General features: G+C 39.6%; 1 protein-coding gene across 3 annotated transcripts in view; it reads left to right on the top strand.

Annotated features, from left to right (window-relative positions):
* Positions 1 to 15,202, top strand: part of LOC105217953 (tyrosine-protein kinase Dnt) — a 150,153-nt gene that overhangs the window by 34,655 nt on the left and 100,296 nt on the right. The window lies entirely within an intron of this gene.

Genomic DNA, 15,202 nt, shown 5'->3' with positions numbered 1-15,202 from the left:
AAGTCAAACAAAGCCTATGGAAAACTTAATATTCGATTCAAAATGTCACTAGGCTCTGTGGTCTTCATAACGAAACCTACTACTCCAAACATCTTGACAGAAAATCGGAAAATGGTTCGAGACCCTACTTGGTATTATTAGCAGACCAATTGGCAACTGCAGTTCGCCTATTCATGACTTTATATACGTCCCTAAAACTGTGAACGCTGCTGTAAATTATGAAAAAGTAAAACAAAATGAAATTAAATAATAATCGCAATGAGCACTGCTTGAAAACTGCGAAAAAATTTAAATCTCCCACTGTCACAGGCACAGCTCGAGTGCTGCGTGTAACGTTCTTGAGTGGTTGGTTGCCGCGCCCACACTTCTATTTCAAAACATTAGCCCCCGCATATGTAGCGACAGCACCAACAACACCAAACACATGAGAATCTGAGACACACAAAATCAAGAAGTCAGCGAAATTTCGCCACCGAGGATAAGCAGTAGAAATTTATCTGAAGTGCTGTTGCTGTTGTAGTCCGTAGGCCGATCCGTATAGCGGGGGCAAGCATTTCAAGTGTGTCAGGCACATTTTGCATACGAGGCCGTACCACGTTGTGTCTACTTATGTGATTATACAGACACACACACAAATGCCCTTTGGTATGTACATATTTGCAATCTAGGCATGTTGCTTGGTTGTGTGCCGCTCATGTGGCATATTTTGACAGATCGTTTGTCACTCCACTGCGCTACAGGCGGTTTGTGGCAAGTTGAAGGGGCAATGCGATATACTGTGTACTTAAGTAGCGCCTATGTACTTACCTTTTTTTAAATATTCATAGCGACACATATGCCGGCACACTTACATAAGTGTGCACCCTCTAGGAAAGTCAAAAAAGTGATATTGATGATATCTTCTTTTGTTGAGTCTTCAGTAAAAGAAATTTGTTAAATGCTTACACTAGCTACTTGATCAAAAATGGTTTTAGAAATGAAACGTATCACAAATCATAATTCTAACATATACAGGGTTTTCCAATAAGAGCGCTATAACATATTGGGATATCAATAGAATTCTTTATTTCTGTGAAAGTACTTTCGATGGCATTATTTATGGAACTCAATTTCTTTTAAATGGCTACCACGGGCACGCTTGCAGAAGTCCAGACGCTGAACCCAATTTTCGACGGTTCCATATCATCCAATTCGAGCTAAAAATATTAGGTTATCATTGAGTGATAGCGATTCCCATTCACGGTAACGTGCCGGCCCATAAATCTCAGCAAACCGTACTTTTTTCGAGATGCAATGGTGACTCATGGAATATATGTGGAGTATATAAGTATGTGCTTATTGACGAAGCCATTCAGCCAGAAATGAGCCTAATCGCAGAAGATGATTTTTCAATGAAAAATCGGATAATTTTTAAGTTGTTGCTCAGCCCAATTCACGAACTTACGGTGATTGTGGTGGTCAAGCGGCTTCAGTTCTTGCGTCAATTTGATCTTGTAAATATGTAGACCAAGATCTTTTCGCAAAAATCGCCACAACGACGTCACAGAGATGCTCAACGCTTAAGAACGACATGGGAGAGACTGATTTGGGTCTTCCTTATGTGTCCCTGCGGTAGCAATATTCTCGATTCTACTGGCACTTCTTTGTTCCACTGACACTGGAACATTTTGTACTGTGTCTGTGGATTCAACTTTTTCCACCAGACGCTCAATTGTTGATCTGACAGGACGATTATGACGACCATAAATTGGACGTAGCTTTCGGCAGCAAATTTTAATAATTTGATTCGTTGTTGGATCGTATATCTTTCCATGATGAAATTACAAACCTTACTGAAGAGACATGTCAAAAGAGCGGGGAAAATATGTCGTAGTTGCTATCCCTATCGATCTACTTTGTAGCGTTCTTTTTGAAAACTCCTTTACTTACCTTTATCAACGTATTGCAAAGTAAATCTTTAGTGATTCGCATTTACGCGTTTTCTCTTTTTGGGTTTCATTAGAAAGCATTTTTTGCATTATCCATTTCACGTTAAATAAATCAGTGCAAAACAGAATGACTAATATAAATTATAACTAATCTACCTCTGTCTACTTACTCAGCAGCTCTTTAGTTTTTCTAACAGGGCACTTAGAGTTTAGTATGTGATTGTGTTTCAATTCGACATAGTAAAAGGCACGCACACTTTTCTGTCGCCTGCACGAGACCACCAATCATCCGAAAACCTGCATCGTCGCTATTACGCTGTCATCCTTGCTTGCTTCGCGACCCCATTCTAGACTTCAGGCCTTTTAAGGATGCCATAAATTTGTTTGTTTTGCATGAAATTTGTTTATTTTATTTTATTTCAGTTTTTTCGTGCTTCACTCCTGTAAGTGCCTATGCTTATTTGAAATTAATTGGAAAAATATTGTGTAAAATATTTATTGTGTAAAATATTATAATAATGTTGTTGTCGCAGTTGCTCGTTTTCATTTCCCTCATTTTCATTTGCCGCTGCATACTTATACAAATTTCATGGAAAATACTTAAAGTATGTACGTTGGTTGTGAAATATTTGGAAAACATTAAGTCTCAAGTGGCAAAGTGGCAAGAATCTATGCCACACGCACACACACAAATACGTATTGCTCTCACATCGGTTTTTTCCACTTCGAACTAAAGGAATGTAGAAAGAAATGCTCGTGAGAATGGATTTATTGGGATATTTTGGTGATTTACTAATTGCAGCGAGTTGTTTTTGTGTTGCGTTGCGATAACAAGCGATAATTTTTGTTGCAGGTTGCCAGCTTCCTTCAATTTGTTTTATGGTTTTCCTGTTTTTGTTATTGTTCTCTCTGTTGACATTCGTTGTTGCAGCTTTTTGATTGCTTGAACATATTGCTCCGAAGCATCAAAGAGATAACTTTGATTGTACGCATGAATATATGCTATCAATAAGAAAGTATGTGCTTAAGTTTCTGCATAAAACCCATTGAGGGCCTAATTTGAATGCCCAAGAAACCGATAATAAAGTTAACGACAATGACAAGTAACTGTAAATATGATTTATGATTTGTGATTGTAGATCAGACAATACGCAAATAAATCATTGGTGTCTGCCGAAAATAATAAAAGTTGACTAATCAAACACATATCTATACATACATATGCCCAGTGAACCAACAAAAAAAATTATACAGGGAAATGCTTTGAGTTTGAAGTTACTTATCGCTTAAACTAATTAAGATTTTGACTTTGAAAGTAAGTAAAATGTATTTGTAAATCAGTCTTAACCTCGTTTTACTATTAACTTAACATAAAAGCACCACAAGGTGTCGGTAATACGATGTATTGGTCCTACACCATACCCTGAAAAGCAGCCGCAGACCATTATGTTGACGCTGCAAACCGTGAATGAAATTCTTTGTCTTTTTGAGGAGGAACATTCCGTTGCATCTTTCCCGAACAAATTATTTTTTGTTTCGTCGCTCTACAGGAGATAGCACCGCTTTTTTTCGTCACCTGGGCCGGACCAATTTGCATAATTTTTCGCGAATTCTAAACTCATCTTGAACATTTTTTTCTTGCTTTTCTGCTAGGTAAATTAGTTCGTTGTATCCTTCTTTGGACTGTTCTGGAATACCTTATGCTACCAATATCGGCTGAAATGATTCTCTAAGATATGAATGTATGTATATATGTACTATTTTCATTCCATTCCATTGGCTTCGATTATCAAAAATATTCGACTTAAGCTTGAATATAAGAGTAAGAGTAAAAATCATCAGTCATTAAGCCAAAATGATTTCTCGAGAAATTATATTATATATTAATATATGATTAATTTCTCGTATCTGCTGTGAAAACTAGACTTGGCTAATTTCGAATTAATTTATAGTCATCTGAAATTCTGAAGGAAACTATTTCGATTTTAGAATGATACAATTATTTAGATATCTGTTTGACAGGAGTCACCTAAGGAGCCATAGTCAGTTATAGAGTTCTGAGCGAGAATCGTGGGTTTTTTCCCCCAAAAATAATTTTTCAAGACAACCTGAGACGCTTCAGCAAATTTCTGATAAAGCTTCTATTCTGTTAAATGTTTTTTTTTTTCAATAAGGAATAACTAAAAGAGTAACTAAACCAATGGTTTATTATATAGAAAAACAATTAGCGATTTATTATTATCAACGACCTTATAAACCTATGTTGGCTTCAAGTTGCTCTCTGGTCCAAATAACCACTTTTTCGCTGGTTGTGAAAATAACGTCTCAAGTGCAATATGCGCAGAGGGGCACTGAGATTACCAACATGGTCACAAACAGTCGGAAATAATTGAGAATCATTAGTGCTTTCAAGTTATACGCCGAAATATCTATAACATTTCCTTGTTTAATTTGCAGCCTTTAATACACGCCTACACATTGCAGTATTGCAATGCAAAACTTTCACCTGAAAGCTGCCGAAATGTTTTTAGATGAAAGCTTCATTGCTTTTCTAGCAGAATTTCAAATAAAAGCACACAAAAAGAGTAAATAAAATGTGACTTCTTCAACGCTTGCAATCAACGGCCAAACTCCCGACGGGAGTAAAAACACGCAACAACAAGCACCACAATTGGAATGAGAGCACTTGTGTTTGCCAAAAGTGCAGAACTCTTACCATTTCCACAAACAAACATACATATGTACACCCATGCAAACAATGACTACTGTGTATGAGTAAAAGGGCAAAATATATAATATTTCTCTGTCTCCACCCGTCTTCACGTTTTATTTGCGAGCCTTTGTTTTCTGATTTTTTATTTCGCACTGATGGATTTTGCACTTTAATGCGCACCGTTTTTAACTTTTAGTTCATTTGAAAAGTTTATTTCCGCTTACTTCGACGGCGCGTAAACTTCCAAATCCGCCCACGTACACGACAGCAACAAAGAAATCACCAAAACAATGAAAGTGAAGTAGAAAAAATGAAAACGAAAAGAAGCACAAAACAGCAAGGCAAATTGGAGCAGTCGTCTAAAAACAATACGTGAAAGGTAGAAGCGTAAATAAATGCAAAAGAGTGGGAACAATGCTTGCAGGCAGCGAGGAAGTTTCTTGCCGAAACTCAGTCGGAGCGGAGCAGAAGTCAAGTGTATGTGCGCGGCTTGGGAACCCACCCGCTGAGGAGGCGCAACAGTAACAAGTGCACCGACCAAAAATCAAATCGCTTACACAGTCATCCAACAACCCACTTTTATGTCTTGCTGCGCTCCTCAACTCACTCCACTCTCACATTCTCCACCTTTTACCTTGCCGACGAGTCACTTTGCTACAATATGCCATGAATTGCAATAATTTGTCGGCATTAAGAGAGCAAACGCAGACCGGAAGTGTGTGGCACGACTCAACATTTGTCTAAGTTGGTTGCATTCTTTGTGTCTCTCTCTTGGTGAAATGGTGAAAAAACGTAGAAATTCAATTGAATATTGTTCCATCGAACAATTCGGAAATACGTGCAGCCCCCAACGTTTATGTTGTGGGGAGCGTTCGAGTCTAGCAATGTGCCACAACGAACTTGAAATCAATTTCCGTTCCAGATAACATTGGACAAATAAACTGCTATGTACTCTCTACAATTGAGTGCTTGGGTATGTGTAAACCCTACAGTAATTCGCACACTTTTCGGCATAGAGCTAAACTGTATTAATTGGGACAGCATCCACTTTCGGCAATTTTTTTTAAAGCTCCAATATCTTTATAGTTTAGGAGTTCTGCACTAACAAGTAAAGTATAAATACACTGAGTAAGCAATGAAAATGTAAAGTCTTCTCTCGACGAACAAAAACCCAACTCTCATTCCCATTTATGGAGCAAAAGCGTGAACGATGCCAAATCCGATGAGATTAGGTTTTAGGAGTTTTCGAGAGAAGGGTTTTGCTGAAGATTTATGGTCCTTTGAACATTGGCAACGGCGAATGTCGCATATGATGGACGAGTTATACGACGACATTGCCATAGTTCAGCGAATAAAAAGACAGCGGCTACGCTGCCTAGATCATGCTGTTCCAATAGACGAAAGCACTCTAGCTTTGAAAGTATTCGATACAGTACCCACCGGTAGAAGCAGATGAAGAAGAAGACCTCCATTCCGTAGGAAAGATCAGGTGAATAGTGACCTGGTTTGACTTGGTATTTCCAGGTGGAAACAAATTTTGGAATTGTGTACTTTCAAACCCAAAGTGCTAGGGGATTTAGATGAAACGGAGATTATTTAAAAAGCGTCCCACTAATATTATGCTCTAACCTTTACTGATTTATAGAAACGCTTTTTATTGATTATTATACGAAGAATATTTTATTCGGCCAGCATCGACTGGCCCGCATTTCTATCATTGTAAAATACTTAGCAATAACTATGGAAAGTGAGAAAGGTATGGTCCCAATTTAACTGGTTTAATTTCGGTTACAATATGACTAGTACTGATTTCAGTGCTTAGATTCATTTCAAAAGGTATACAGGGTTACGATTTTTATAAACGCCAATGTGTATGTAGTAATTTTTATAGCTTTTGTGAAAGTTGTTCTATGAACTTCTAAACTGTTCTTGGCATCTTTAAATTGAAGATGCGCCATTATCAACTGTAAATACAAACTCGGTATGTAGCTCATATATATTTTTCTATACATATACTTATATTCGTTGGCAAGCACTTGCAAACATACAAACTCTGAGTAAAGCTGCATATTTTGATATTAAATTGGAGCATACATACATATATCGGCCAAGCGTCAATTATTTCACACACTAGCACTTTAAGATGAACTCTGAAACCAGCTGATAAGCGAGCAGCTATTAGCGGCACTGCTATGCTGTTCTATGCTATGTAGAGTAAGCATGGTACATAATATAAATGCCCGCCGACATCGCCGTCTGCAACAACAAGAAAAACGATAAATATCAATGCGGACCGATTAGAATATTATTAAACATAACTGTTGACAGTCACCGGCGAGCAATTGATGCCGCCGCGACGCTTTGAGCATTTCCTGCTGCCAACACAACACTGCGTTGTCCAAATCAATTAGATACCGTACGCAGCGTAGCACTTCACCAGTTTCACCTTTCACACTGGTCCACTACTGCATGTATGTATGTATTTAGTACGTGGTCGCGTTCGCGCTCGGCTGGGCGTATCGCGCAATTTATGGTGCTGATTGCACGTTGCAAATTGCAGTTGCAAGTTATGCCGCGTGGAGCTGTCTACCGCAGCGTGCGGCATCCGCTGAAATGGTGCACGCATCAAGTCATATTAGCTACAGTTGTGTCGACAGCGGTTATATTGGTTGTGGTATATGTGCTGGCTGGTGTTTGGGGGGAGGAGTTTTCAGTAGTTGTTAGCACATTAGCGTACAACCGAATGTGGCGAATTCAGCGACAAGGTGTGCTACAACTCACCGCCAATATATTGAAAGCGACCGCAGCGTCCGACGTGCGCTCGATTTCAAAGGAAACATCGGCAACCTTGACGCGCAAATGTGCAAATTGAATGAAGATGTTGCAAATATGCTGCGGGGTCCACTGACATCTTATTAAATAAAGGCATTGTTAACCCAGCTTACGGATATCTACATATCTATATAACATAAGAAATTTGTTTTTGTATCGGCGAATCAAAAGGGAAGTCCAGGTTCAATGTGACGGATCACATGTTACTAGAGTAGCTGATATAATTTATTAAGATTATTTCAAATCCCTCTTAATATTGTGTCTAATAAGCTCCAATTAAATTTCGAAGATTGTTTCATTGACATTTTCATTATGGGACAAGAGATTCTATGTTCATACTTCCTGTCCCTGCAATGTTGACAATAAAATGAGAATATCATTTTAGATATCGTGATAATAGTTAAATCTGACTTGTACGTTTGTTGTGCTAGTAGTTTACTACTTAGGTATTAGTGGACCATTGAACTAAATGTGTAAAGAATGACTATTAATGCCCGTTCTCTCACCCAAAACACTGTACTTACATATGTATGCCATGCAGCTTTTCTTTGATTACAGTTAACTTAATTTTGTAGAGAATTAATATCTATTCAAGAACATGAATTTAAAAATTGTAATAGAAAACAACAAAAACTTTATACTGAAAATCAATCAGCTTGTCGAAATGGCAGCGCTGTTACAGGCACTTACTCACAGCGAGTGCTGTAAATCCAACGGATGTGCCAAAGAAATTTGAATCCTGTGCGGATGCGCTAAATATGTTCGATGTAAAGTATAAAGTTTGCCGATCCATTAAGCGATGGTGGCCAACACCATGAATCCTCAACAGCTGCGACTAGCCAAACGAACGAAGTTGCGCAGTGAAGAGGGGAAAGAGAACCGGGAAAATGTGTGTAAACATACATTAATGTATGAGTGCAAATGCAATGTAAAGAAGATGCTGATGAATGCGTGAGCATGGATGTAGGCAGCTGAAATTGAAGACGATTATAGGAAACATATTTTATTGTGCGGAGGCGGTCTATTGTTGCCAGCGCTTACTACAACAACGCTGGATTTTACGTTGGTGTTGCGATACATGAAAGTACACGGCAAACAAGGACGAAGGAGGCAATAGAAAAATTAAATTTAAAGAAAAAAATCGATTGTTATATTTCAGCGGAAAGCGTTACGTCATTGCAGGCGCTATAGTATTACATGCCACCACCACTACTACTGCTTATGCAAACACTCTGCCGCCTGCTTGTTTGCCAATCGATTAAAGTGCCCACCCAAGCACTCTGCGCGCTGTGTTTGTTCGTGGATGATTTTATTATGGCACTAATCGATCCTAATTGATGCGTGAGAAAAAACTCAAGTGTGCGCGCTTGTCCGCACTCGCAAGCACTTGCCGTAAGCCGATATTTTCATGTAATGCCACATGCCACATATCACACACACAAGCATACTGCGAACAGCGCTCGAATTACAATCGGCAAAGCAACATTCCGCACACACTGGAAGTGAGTGAGTGCTGGCGCGTTGGTATGTACAGCTGTGCGCGCTGGTTGGGAAGACGTACGCTATAAATTGCGCGTATGCAAATTCATTGGCGACGCGTGCAATTGTGGCGCATAGTCACAGGCGCAACACCATGTAGTCACTGCAAGCCAATTGTATTTGTCACTGGTTGGTATGCGTGGTAAGTGCGGCGGCGGTGAGCACTGAGCGGCAAAAGCTTTCAGTTAAAGTTTTCAAGTAATAGATGCGCCGACAACCGACAACCGACCCGGTCGTAAGCTGCAAAGCGCCCATTAATTGTCCAGCCAACGACACATGCCACATGCAGTTCGCGTAGTTGCTGCAATAAAACAACAACAACAACGATTGAGTGAGTGTGCGCGGCAATTAATTTACTGCCGCTGTTGTTGTTACTCCAATTAACGATTGCTGTCAACGAGCGCACATACACAACGTAGCCATGATTGCGCGCTGAACCGCTTCAGTGTTTGATTACGATTAAATATGAATGCGTGTTTGTATGGAATCAGTGTTTTGTTTTCGTAGGCTCTGCGCCGACCCGCCAACGCCGTTTAATGCCGTTCACGAATGCTCGGCACGTTCAAACGCTTGCGGGCGGCGCGTGTATCTGACCGGATATGTCAGGACGCGTTTGCAAGCACTATGCTGCAGCCAAATTTCGGAGTTGTGATCCTAACCCATTCACATCTAGCACAGAAGCGGTAACCTTTTTATTCGAAATGCAATAATGTCCACTGATGTTAGAGCGCTGCTGCTTTGTATGGAACTGTCTATGCGTCTAAAACTTGTCATTCCATTCATTTACCTGCCGCTTGTGCGCCTGTGGCTAACATATTCGAGTGGCATGCGTGTTGCATGTTGGCTTGTTGGCAGTTTACATGTGCATGTCAAGCACGTGGCTAATTATTCCAAAAACTGCGCTAAATCGTGTCAACAACAACGCTTACTACCTGATTATGCCGCTTTTCGCTTGCTGATCGGTATTGCTCTCGGTTTGGCGGCGTACACCACATGTGGCTGGATTACAGCAGCCTGCTAATTATGCTGCGGTATTCAACACGTATGTAAGAGCCTAAATGACAATTTCGATTGAGAGTAATCATATAATTATCGGTTTTATTTTTATTTTGTAAACGAATGTTTTTTATTGTATAGGAAATTTGTTAAAATATTTAGTTTTATGAAAAAATGCGGTGAAATTAATATGACTCCGAAAGAGAGATATCCAAAAACGTTACGAATCTTAAAATACCTATAATTTTGAATACACAATCTATGGGGAGTTCATTTTAATCTAACTTAATATTATGCTATCTGAATTTACAGTTTAAATCCAATGCATAAAGTTTCATTTTCTGACTTAAATTAAATTATTAGCATTTTATTTGTCCACCTCGTGCTTCAATAACTGCTTTCAGATGGCGTGCATAGATAGAACCGTGTCGTAATTTCAGGCCAGGCCAGAGCTTATATCAAGAACTGTTTGCTAGATGAAGATGCACAGATGATTTTCTGTGCCAATAGCTTTCAAACATGCTCAATCGGGTTCAAGTCTCAATACATAGGCATAATACAACAGCCATTCCTGTACTAAACCCGTTGTAAGCTTAGGATCGTTGTCTTGTTGGAAAATCCAAAAATTTCCCAGACTCAAGCAATCAACAGAAAACTGCATATGTTCTTCCAAAATACTTTTATATACATATTTGTTCATTATATCATTAAAAGACGTTAGATGGCCCATGTCAGCTGCTCCTATCGCTCCCCAAAGCATTATGTTACCTCCATCATGCTTAACGGCTGGTATTAAATTATGTGTTTGATATGCTGTCCCTGCTTTACGTCCATGTTTTGCGCGGCCATCGCTTCCGGGCATGTTGCATTTAGATTCATTAGTAAGCAGGAGTCAAAAGTCAAAAAGGATTCATCCATATCATTGTATTTGTTCGCAAATCCAAGTCGAAGTTGCTTATTTCTCTCAGAAATTAGAGTTCGTGTTACAGTAAACTCTTGCCTGATGCTGCAGCGATGCTATCGGCTGTCTTTTTTCAACGGATTGAGGTGTTTTATCCTCTTGTAAAATATTTTACAGACTCGCACAAGATATATTAAGAATTTTCCCTATATCTCGTTAAAATTTTCCAAATGTTAAGTGTGATAAAGTATTTTGCATTTCGGTTGTTTCCAATAATTCAAAACCAAAATAAATAAAGGCTCATTTCCGTAAGGTCTTCGACAAATTACTTTTTAATTTTCCTAAACTCAAAGTAAACACATATGTTATTTGTGTCACTTCATTTTAGGTTCAGCTTTCACACTGTTTTCTTAAATTCAACACTTATTGAGCAGCACACCAACGGACTTGTTTGTATAGCCAAACCACAAAATAAGTGTTGTGTCCTTTTTTCTGTGGCATTGTTAGTTGTAATATCCTTTTAGTTGCCTAAAAGGGCTTGTATTGTGTATGCATTTAGCCGGAAGTGTCTATTGCCAAATGTGCGCTTTCAGTTTGAAAAGTAAGGAAATAGAAAACTCCTAACTGTTTGCTTGTATAATCACAAATATTTACAAAAATAAACAATCTTAATGGATTCGCGTATGAATTTGGGGAGCAATTTGGAGAATTGCCATTTAGAAACATCGTACATTCTATACTATTTGTTATTGTTCTTGCTTTTGTGGTCATAACTGAGGATAATATATATGTCTCTTTGTTGGTTTTTGATTTCAATTGGAAATTGTTCGTCATTGAATGATAAGTAAAATGATGAAATTTGGCCGTTAGTTTTTCGGTATAAACATGATACCAACACCGCGAAGTGTGAACTCTTTTTCAAAATACAACCTAGATTGGAGAGTCTGATCGATGATAAGCGATTTGCCTCCTCAATTTGTAGATGACCAATCTTATACTTGAGTAATTCCACTACTGAAATCAAGAAAGCCTGCCAACCTAGGGGAGTCCGATAACTATCGCTTCCGTAGTAGTGAAGACACTTGTTGAGGCCTTGCTACTCCCGGCCTAACTAAGAAGAATAAAACAAGGGATTCCACATTGTGGTGTTCTCTTCCCTCTACTATTTAACTTTTATATCTCGAAACTCCCTCCACCACAAGATGCAGTTTCGGTCACCTCTTACGCCGATTTTTGTACGATAATGACTTCGGTCAATAGAATCGATGACATGTGTTCGAAAGTGAACGCCTACCTCCTCGATCTTGCTCGCTTCTTAACTACATAGAAAGAATTCGCCAAACTCGCCTTACATTAAACAATTCATCTTATGCAACTTTAATTATGTTTATCGCTGACTATATATTTTGCCACTTATAAAATATCATCGAAAAATATACAGTTATATTTGTGTTTAAGCTTAAGTAAAAAATTCCAAACAATTTTCGGGTCACGCCAAAAAAGTTTAAAATATTACATTTCAACCACTTTATTTTAAATACTATTTTGCCCTACAAACGGCTGCTTCACCTACTTCTTGGCCTGCTTATTCATCTTCACGCCGCAGCCTATTTGCCGTGCCAGAAGTGCTTTTTGAGTTTTAGATATCGCGACTTTTCTCATCTACATACATACATATATCGCTTATGTAGTATACAAACACATCAAATCAACAAACACCGAAAGTTGGTTCATTCAATGTTGCCAACCAAACGCGCATCGAAAGTGCCAACAGCAGCAATGTTAGCAATGGCAGCCCCTATCGGTGCGAAACTCTAGACGTCCACAACGAGCCACGCAGCTGAAGTAGCCAAAGTGGCAAAGTCACAAGGCGGGCACGATGTACTAAAGTTGACTTCCGAGTAGGAAATTTGGGCGCTGCTAAATGCAATGCTGTCACAAAGTCATTCACGTCTTTCTTCAACGTTGGCCGGGTAATCGTGTAACCAGCACAGCAGGCAAATTGCTGCTACACTTCGAGTACTTTACTGGATAACTGTACATGGCTTGTTGCCATCTTTCAACCGTGAGCTAGTTTTGTTGCTTTTGTCTATGCCACACTGATTTGGTTGGGCCGGGCGAAGGGCAGATGGAAAGGTGCTGTTGAGCACCTTCGTCGAGCTGCCGATCGCAGCAGAAGTAGAAGGTTGTGTAATAGGGAAATATGTTGTCCTTCAGTCTCCTGTTCCTAGCTATGCAACATTGTGCAATAATTTTGTTGTTGTTGTACTGCAGTCGTTGGTATAATGAATGCGATAATTTGCAGTAAACTTTGACACTTGCCGAGAATGAAAGCCTGAGCACTCCAACCATACAGCTCTCCCCTCAGCCGTTGCTGCTCGGTTCCATTATGGCAGCTGCATTCATTCGGACAACATAACAATTTCGGCTCTACTGTCACTGCCGTTGGGTTGCGCTAACTGCCATGCATTTTGTTATTGCTGTTGCTGCTATTCATGCGACTGTTGCTGCAAGTGGGTACTGTTATTTGTCGTTATTACAGCACTTGCACTATGTGATAGTTGTGGCTAGTGCTATTGCTGCTGCAGTTGTCATAAAGCCACTTGCTGTGTTCATTTCCGCGCGCGCATTCAGCCCGAAAATCTATTCCGCTAGCTAGCAGTCAAGTAGCAGGCAGCCAGTAGCCGGGTTGCCAAGTCTGAAAAACAGAGACAGGCACTGGTGTGCAAACTGTTGCCGTTAGAATCTCTATTTGTGCTTATGCTTCTATTTCTTCTATCATTTTTGCCTTTTTTAGCTCTAAGAGGGGGGAAAGATAGTGGAAAAGTCGCAAGCTTGTTGCTGAGGAGGTGAGCGCGTAAGGCGGTACGTGGTATAGTCGTTTTACTACATTAAGCGTCGCTCAGTAATGGCTGCCACTTCGTATGGCGTTGGTAACCTGCTGTGCGTAGTTTATTTTGCTGACGCGTATACCAATAGTCCAACTGTGATTTTCAGATAATTGTTAGCCAGACGCTGGCTACTGTTGCTGCCGTTTTTCTCTGTACTATTCTTTCACAGTTGCAACAACTGAGTGGCATGCAACAGCAGAAATAAATATAAATAAAACCTTCTCTTAACAACCTCCATTAGGACGATAATCCCCACAGGCTGGCTATTCACATATCAGACATTTAGAAACCTTAGCTATTGCTACACACAATTTAAAAGGACGTGGCTGAGATAAAAATGCACAATAGAATTCGAGAGAATTGTTCTCCGCACGATCTTTGGATCCCCGTAAGCTTGGAATAGCGAAGAAGTTGGAACCATGAACTGTATGAGATCTACGACGATATGGATATAATTAAGCGTATAAAAAACTAAGGAATGCGCCGGTTAGACCATGGTGTATGTATGGAAGACGAGGCTCCAGTGAAAAGATCCTTCGATTTGCGAAGAATGGGTCGATAACGGAAGCAAGTGCGCCCACTAGTCTAATGGAAAAACCAATTGCATGGAGACCTGTATGCACTTGGAATGTACAACTGCCGTGACTTTGCAAGGATCCCGGCAACTGGCAAAGTTTTTTGTTGTTGGCCCAGACCGACCCACGTTTGTAAAGCCAAAGGAGAGAGAAAAAGAGGTATTACACACTTCTAAATTTCAGTGCTCTGCGTAATGATTGCGCTGACAGGTTTTCGGAGGATCACAATGGACCCATCATGGGACCGTTATTAGCAAAAATTATTTCGGTGGAGAAAACCTTTTACACTTTAATAGACTGATCGTAAATTATGTTAAGCGGCAATATTCATCGTAACACAAATATTTTTTTTTTGAATTATAGCTTCCAAGTTAAACTTCGTGAGCGAACATTTTTATTTAAATGCTTTTCTTTGTGAACTGAGTAAGCGCTGGACAGTCACTGGTACATGTTCTGTTGCTGGATCCTTTTGGCCCAAAGTAAATCTTAAGAGGTCATGGAAACTCTTCGCCCTCAGCAAGGTCAATGTTTCCCTAGTCATAGGAGTTCTCACTGGCCATTGTCCCATCGGAATTCACGCGGTCAAACTAAAAAAAAATTACCAGATGTTAGCTGCAGAAGCTGCTTAGAAGAGGATGTGGTAAAATCTTTCCAACATTTCCTACTGGAATATCCCACCTTTGCGAGATCTAGGCAAAAGATCCTTGGATCTCATTTTTTTGGGCATCCTCGCTAATTAACGGATATGGAAGTAAAAAATCTCTTCGGATTTGGTGTAGGTTCTAATATTTAGTAATGGTTAAGTAGGAAAAGTTATTAAAGCACGT

This window comes from Zeugodacus cucurbitae, chromosome 3, assembly GCF_028554725.1.
Source record: "Zeugodacus cucurbitae isolate PBARC_wt_2022May chromosome 3, idZeuCucr1.2, whole genome shotgun sequence".
In the NCBI taxonomy this organism is placed as follows: Eukaryota; Metazoa; Arthropoda; class Insecta; order Diptera; family Tephritidae; genus Zeugodacus; species Zeugodacus cucurbitae.
This window is presented reverse-complemented; position numbering and strand designations above follow the sequence as displayed.